Source organism: Lontra canadensis, unplaced genomic scaffold (assembly GCF_010015895.1).
Source record: "Lontra canadensis isolate GAN:19392208 unplaced genomic scaffold, GSC_riverotter_1.0 scaffold74, whole genome shotgun sequence".
Classification (NCBI taxonomy): domain Eukaryota; kingdom Metazoa; phylum Chordata; class Mammalia; order Carnivora; family Mustelidae; genus Lontra; species Lontra canadensis.
The window spans coordinates 3690853-3698613 of record NW_022631068.1 but is presented as its reverse complement, the minus strand read 5'-3'; the positions used below and the strand labels follow the sequence as shown (position 1 = coordinate 3698613).

Below are 7761 nucleotides of genomic sequence, written 5' to 3'. Positions count from 1 at the left end.
CCTTGACATCCTCAGCCCCTAGCACAGTGCCTGGCACAGAGGAGATGCTCAGTAAGTGCTTGCCCAAACCGTTCAACCCACAATGAGCCATGCACCGTAGCTGGCACTGCGGATACAGCAAGGAACAGACTAGCCCAGGTCTCTGTCCTTGGGAAGCTTACAGTCTAGTGGGGGAGGAATGCAAGAAACAAATAAGCAAATTAATAAACAAGATGATACCAGAGGGTGGAAAATGCTCAAGCAGAGAGCTACAGTAAGTTGTAACAGGAACGACCATCAAGGGTCCACACGATGGTGCAACATGAGTAGAGAAATGAATGATGAGAAGGAGATGCATAGCTGGGGAGGTCAACAAGTGCAAATGTCCTGAGGTGGGAACACGTTTGGTGTGCTGGAGGATAAGCAGAAGGTACCTGGCAGGGATGGAGAGGCATGAGAGAAAGCATCAGTCCCAGAGAAGGTTTCACTGTGAGGTGGCTCCAGGGGACAATTGTTAAAAGGACAGGGAGAACCTGGTTACACTGGAGCCCAGCTTTCACCCAGCCCTGTTGTCACACGCCACATGGAGAATTCTCAGGAAGTCCCCAGGACAGGCAAGCAAGCAGGTAGTTGATGATCTTTTTAGGAGGGTGAGGAAATTGTTCACATCAATGGTTCTTAATGCTGGGGAAGGGGCTGGTGCAGTTTTGCTCCTCGGGGAACATTCAGCAATGTCTGAAGATATTTTTTGTTGTCCCATCTGGGGCGGAGGTGGGGTGCTACCAGCGCCTAGTGGGTAGAGTTGACGGGTGCTGCAGAATATCCTACAATGCCCAGGACAGTCCCCCAGTGCCAAGATTTACACTACAACCCTCACTGAAGGGCTGACAGCAACTGACTCTGGTCAGCTCTGTGACTAGGCCTAGGCCAACAGCCAGCTCTGTCTGTCCCCTCACTCAAACTCACCCCAATCTACTTTTTCCCTCCCACCTCCTGCTCAAGGACTCTTCTCATGGTAACAGAGAACACCAAGCAACCTTTGCCAACCCCTCTCTGATCAAGGGAACACCATTCAGCACCACTCTCTGTGGACACCAGCCCTCGACATGCAAAAACGTGGTCTAAGAGAGCACTGGACTCTGAGCCCACAGGATTTGGTATGAGTTACCTCCACACCCAGTGCCAGCTGTCTCTCTCTCTCTCTTGACCTTTCCAGGAGACACTCCATTTCCCATAAGAGCATGGGAGGCCCTGAAACAAATTACCTTCTCCATTTCTGTGTGCCAATACCCTGAAGTTCATTTGTCATATTACGGGAAGGGGCTGCCCATGGGGTCTGACCAGGGTGCGACGAAGTTTAGTTTGAGAATTAAGGGTCAGTGCTACACATCAGAGACAGGGGGCTTGGTGGAATCTAGAGCCCTAGGCTTTATTTTTTTTTTTTAAGATGCTATTAATTTATTTGAGAGAGAGAAACAGACTCACTCCCTTCTCCTGAGGGGGGACCCCTATGCAGGGCTTGATCTCATGACCTTGGGATCATGACCTGAGCTGAAAGCAGTTGCTTAACTGACTGAGCCACCCAGGTGTCCCTGGAGCCCTTTAAATACCCTGCTTTGCAGCCTGGCTCTACCACCAGGAATGGCCTGAGTGCTTCACCTCAGCTACCTTGTTTATGAAATGAGACTAATAATATACGTCCTCTGAATGATCTTTATATATATATGAACATGTAGTATAAATATTACATCATATATATATACTGTAGAAGAGTAAAATATTTTTATGTTTTATTTCTTTTAGAAAAACAGATGCCTGATAGAGGCTGTGTCCAAGTCTTGAAGGGATCCAACCTGGGCAAGGTTTTTCGGAACCAGCATGCTCCACTTTTAGAACAGCTTGAGAACAACAGCCGCCCCTGAAGACCGCATTAATACCCACAAGACAGATTGCAGCTGGCATCACACACCTGGAAAGTGCGTGCAGCAGACCTGGCGGACCTTCCAGGCCAGAGAAGTCGCCTCAGAGGAAGGGAGCCAGTGCATCCGGACATGCGTGAGGCAGGACGGGTGAAAGCGGGACCAGGGAGAGCGAGGGCTAACTCTGTTAGCTACAGAGGGTACAGGGCCCACACATCAGGGCTCCTGGGGTGAAGTGCAAGTACTGTAGACTCAGATGGCCCCTGGCAATGAACTGAGCGAGGTACAGTGCTGGGCAGAGGACTACCGGGGCTCGGAGCCCCACTAACGTGTTCTCGGCCATCTTCGTGTTTGCCTTAGCCAACTCTGGCTGTAGTGCTTGAGGAATTTCAGGATCAAAGTGAATGCCATTCAAAGCATTCTTTGCAACTTCTGCTTCTGAGCAGCTGTCAAAACTGACAAAACCTACGGACTGCTTAGATGTCAGCTTTCTAAGAGAACCCCCGTGGCCCTTCAATGGTCTGAAAAGCAGCTAGAGCTCCCAAAATGTGATACCCAGAGGGAGACCGCTGACAAACAGGGTCCAGACAGGTTTTTGGGTTCTGGGCCCTTTGACCTACCTCAAGATGACTAAATCATTGTTTATGATGATTAACACTTACATAAATCGCCTGTCAGACGCTCAAAGTGCTGCAGCTAGTGTTGATTTCACAATGCTGGAGCGAGAACAGGGCTCAGGGGTTCCTGTGTCCAATCTTCATTTGTAGGTGCAGGAACGGAGGCCCAGAAAAAGAGGAGACTGTCTTGTTTTCTGGGTTTGAGGAGGGTAGAGCAGACATCATAGGCATGTATTGCTGATGAGGAAACTGAGGCCAAGCCTGACCCCAGGTGAGCCTTCCTGGATGGCACTGAGTAGCAGATGCTGGGCTATGTTGTGTGTTGTATCCGGGGCCTTGACTCTGAGCTTCACACCCTCAGACTGAAGTCTCTCCCCGGGATGGTCTCAATGGCATCTGCCTATGAAGAAGAGGTTTACCTCCTGACTTTGCATTTGGCTGGAACGGGATGCGCATGCGCCTGCTTGAAACATGGCTGCCCAGTGGGCGGAGTCTTTTTACTTCCCTTTCTCGTCTCTCTGGGTTCCATCACTCCGCCAGTGATATCATTACCTTCCATCACCTTTAGTACCATCTCTACAATGGAAACTCCCAAACTCACTATATCCTGTTGATTCCAAGACACATTTTAATATCTTTGAAGTTGGGATGTGCCCTAGTTTAACTGGCAGTGTGTTTTCATAGGAGTACATAAAATAACAGTGGTCTCCCAATCGGTGGCATCTTCTATCTGATGAAATATGGTAAGTATTTACTGCAGAACACCCTCTGAATTCCAGACTCATAAATCACAATGGTTTTTCAACATCTCCCTTTGGGATGGGGAATAAACACCTCCAACACAAATCATAAAATTGAATTCCTGACCTTCTGGCCTGCCCTATCTCAGCAACCGGCAATTCCATCCCTGCGGTCGTTCAGGCCGAAGTCTGGGAGTCACCCTTGACCCCCACTTTCTTTCCCAATCTACCTCCAATCTATCAACAAGTTTCATTGAGTCACTTCAGAATAAATCCTGAATCTACCCACCTCCCACTGACCCACCACCACTGCCCTGATCCAAGCCACACCGGTCCCTTACTTGGATTCTAGCAATCACCCACCCTCGTCCCAGAACTGCCTGCCCCCTGCAGTTTCCACTCAGGGAGCAGCCAGAGGGGGCCTGTGGTTAAGATAGTCTCCCTGACCCCCCGAGCTCCCTGACCCCTGCCTCACTACTCTGTTTAATTTTTAAAATAACTTATAATTAGCCAAAATTGTACATAGTTACCCCTTTCTGCATTTATTGTCTATTTTCTTCAGCGGAATGTGAGCCCCGTGAAGGCATGGATTTTTGTCTCTCCTGTTTAGTGCCTAATCCCTACCCTCTGGACCAATGCCTGGCATGTAGTAGGTACTCCGTAAATATTGCCTGAATGAATTCTTTCCCGCAGGATGATGCTTTTGAGGGAGCACTGAAGTCAGACCAACCTGGGTTCAAATTCCGAATGTACCGCCTCGTGGATGTGTGATTTGGGAGATTCATTCAGACTGTCTGAGCCTGTCTCTCATCCACACGACAGGGATGAGAACACTACCTCTCGGGGCTCATGGGAGGCTTCAAAGAGTAAATGTTCACAATGCACCCGCGTAGTGCCTCACACTCAGCAGGTCTTCCCTGTCTTTTATTTCTAGTATTACTATTGTTATTCCAACCTCTAGAGCAAGAGCAGCTCTGGGGCTTGTCACCAAAGCTGGGCACATGTTAGTCAGAGGAGAGCCCAGCTGTGTGTGTGTGCACTTGGTGGGAGGGAGGGCAGGCTGGGATTCCAGTCCCTTCAATGTCATACATCAGCAGCCCAACCTCAGGGGAGCTATCTCACCCCTCTGAGCCATGGTGTTCTCACGCATGAAGAGGAGATAATGATTGCATCTATTTTCTATGATTGTTAGGAGCATTTCTGGCGCAAGCACAGAGCACATGGCAAATTCTAAGCAAATATTAACTCACATTATTACCACCGAACTAGCTTCTCCCACAAATGCAATGCGCACTGCCTGGGTCCTGATGCCCCGGGCGGGGCTCTGAGGTTCAGCTTAGCCTGCCTTCCTGCAGCCACACAGGGTAGAAGGAGCTTATAGTCACTTTCCTTGTAACCACAACAATCCCCAGAGAGACAAGCACAGGGCACCCAGCCCTATCCCGAGGCAGTCCCCACACAACTCAAGAGGCTCCCTCCCCACTGCCCTTCCTCCTGAGGAAGTCCCGAGCCCAGCAAAGCACGATGGTGGCAGCAAGAGGACCACCCTCACCAGTCGCTGCTGGAAATGGTCAGAGGTAGCAGGCAGGAGGACCAGAGCCCAGCATTAGCATTCAGCCACCTTGGCAAGGAGGCAGGTGTGGGTGTGGGGCTTACATTCAGAGAGCAGAGATGGGCCATAAAGGAAGATACAAAGACATAAACAACAGAATTTCCATGAAGGCAAGAGCTCTGAAGAAAAAGAAAAAAGGTCAGGGCACCTGGGTGTCTCAGTTGGTTAAGCAATTGCCTTTGGCTCAGGTCATGATCCTGGAGTCCTGGGACTGAGTCCCACATCGGTCTCCCTGCTCGGCAGGGAGTCTGCTTCTCCTTCTGACCTCTCCCCTCTCATGTTCTCCTTTGCTCATTCTCTCTCTCTCTAGAATAAATAAATAAAATCTTAAAAAAAAAAAAGGTGACATGTTAGCGAATTACTGGAGCTGGTGAGGGTCTCAGCTGCTACTCTGGATGGGGTGGTCTAGGAGGACTTCCCTGAGGAGGTGACATTTCCATACCCCTCGCATATCCCTCACTTAAGTGCACATTCCCTTGAGGTCAGGGAGCCATGTGTATCCCCACATAAACCTAGTGCCCAGCAAGACCTCGGGGATCCACACCACGTGTTAAACATTGACATCAGCAAATGCAGTGAGATGCAGCTGTCTGGAGACCTCAGTACACTTAACCTTGTGACTAACTCAGTAACGTCAGTTCGCACTTTCCAAGCCTCAATCCAAACAACAGGCTACTGTGAAGTCTTAACGTGTTGCCAACAAGATGAGAAAAGTAAGGACAGTGTTGGGACTTTTCATACAAAAATCTGAATCCATTTAGCATAAAGGTCTGCTGTTTACACTGAGATAACCTGGTGTGTGAGTGTGTGTGTGTGTGTACATGTACGCACATGCATGTATATGTGTGTGTGCTAAGATGTCCTTTCTTTTATGAAATGATGGAAGTGTTCATTTTTTGAGTTTCTTTTTTCTTCAATGTCCTTACTTGGCAGAAAAAGTTTCTTCCCATTCTTAAAAGATTTTATTGGTCTGTAAAATCCAAAGACATGGGAACCACTGTTTTCCTAGCCTTTTTACTTGGCAGCCTCGCGGTTAAAGGAAACAGGCTCTGTTCTGCAGGGTGATGGTAAATGCTCCTGGAGGGCCTCTGTGCACCTGCCAGGTTTGTGCCCGGTTTGGGGCTGGGGCGACGGGGCTTCAGGCCTCAGGAAGGCAGACCGTGCATGTGAGAAATACAGTCCTCGGCAGGCTGAGCAAAGGACAGAATAAAAGATGTGACCCTGTGCGCTGCCCATTCAGCAGTGCCCCTACATTGCAAAACACTCATTATTGTTACAAATTGCAGGGGAGGGGGAAATGCCCAGAGCCCACCATGGCAGACTGATAGTGGCTCATGCCGAAGGTCTTCCTCGACTCCATCTCCTTCTTGTTTTCTCGTTCTACCATTGTTTTTTCATCCCCTTTGCTGCTCCCTGGTCCTCTCCAAGATTAGAAAAGTGTGGCTGGGGTTGGGGGCAGGCACTAAGTTTCCTTGATGCAGAAGTTATTAATCCTTCATGACAGCCACCAAAACACAGAGAAGCCAATGAGCATGGTTCGTTCTCACAAAGCTCCTGGAGAATCCTCCTACCATGCCCCAGCCATTTGTAGGAAGAAAAACAGTAGCTTAATCCTCAAGACTAGGGAAGAGGAGGGGGTTCTCTCCTTGTGACCTGGCAACTTAGCATCCACAGCCCTCAGAGGAGACTCGGGGAGCCTGACGGATTCCCCACTGTAGGAGTTCTGGTGGGAGACAGGCTCCACCACTCGGAAGGGACTAGCCCAGCCTGTGAATCAGGACTAAAAGTACATTTCAGCCAAGACCCTAAGACAGACAAAAAGGCAGTGTATATTTTGCATAGTACAGTGAAGGCCAAGCTGCAGAAGTTCATGGTCAGTATCTTATAAATTCAAGAGAGTCCTGGATTTGGAGAGAGCTGCTAGGGGGAGGTGTAGGGAGCTACCTTGGGGGGTTACCCCCTCCAGCTTAGAGGAAGGAGTTTAAATGTGCTAGAGAGTATATGTCCACTGGAGACTGGAGAATCTTTGCCTGGTGCCTGATATAGGCCATCTGAGAAAATTAAAGGCAAGGCAGCATGGTTGTCAGCAGCGAGACAGACAGAGATGCTGTTGCATGAGCATTAATTAACTCTCCCTTCCCAGCAGTGGTTAAGGGGGCAGGAACTTCAGGGACCTGGGACTTCTACAGAAATGCGGGCCACAGGGGACCCGCTGGAACAAAGTAGTTTAGTAATATACTCCTACTAGCAGTGGTCATTGTAAAAGCAGGCTCTCACCTCAAAGAGAAATAAACTTCTGTTTTGTTTAAGCCACTGGTTCTGGGGTTTCTTTGTTGAACAAAGTAACGCAAGCTTATTCTGGGTCCTAATACTGCATGTAAATGAATTTTCTAAATTTTAAAAAGACAATAAAAGTTATATTTCTATTTAGAATTATGTGAAATACATAAACCCATGCAAAGACTGGAAGGGCAAATTGTGGTGATAAGATGAAGGGTTATAGGAGACATACTTTTCCCATTGAAAGTTCCTCTTGCTACCTTTATATTTTGTTAAAAAACTGTTTCCCAAGAAGAAAAAAAGAAAATGTCTCTGAGGCTGGATAAATGTTGATCATGTCTTTGTGGCCCAAGAGAGGATGTGTGCCTGAGCCCTCCTTCCACCATAGGGCCCCAGGACAAATTTTTAAAAGGACAAAGACCAAAAGAAATGAAATTAAAAATAAAAAGGCTAAGACAGGGGTGTCGGGCTGGCTCAGTTCATAGAGTGTATGACTTGATCTTGGGGTTTTGAGTTCGAGCCCCATGTTGGGTATAGAAATTACTTAAAAGTGAAAAATCTTAAAAAAATAAAAAATAAAAAGACAGGACAAGTCTGCCCCAGTGGCAACAGGG

General features: G+C 48.2%; 1 pseudogene; it reads right to left on the bottom strand.

The window, feature by feature from the left end:
• Nucleotides 1-1940: 1940 nt before the first annotated feature.
• LOC116881452 lies at nt 1941-6254 on the bottom strand (annotated as a pseudogene).
• Nucleotides 6255-7761: the final 1507 nt, after the last annotated feature.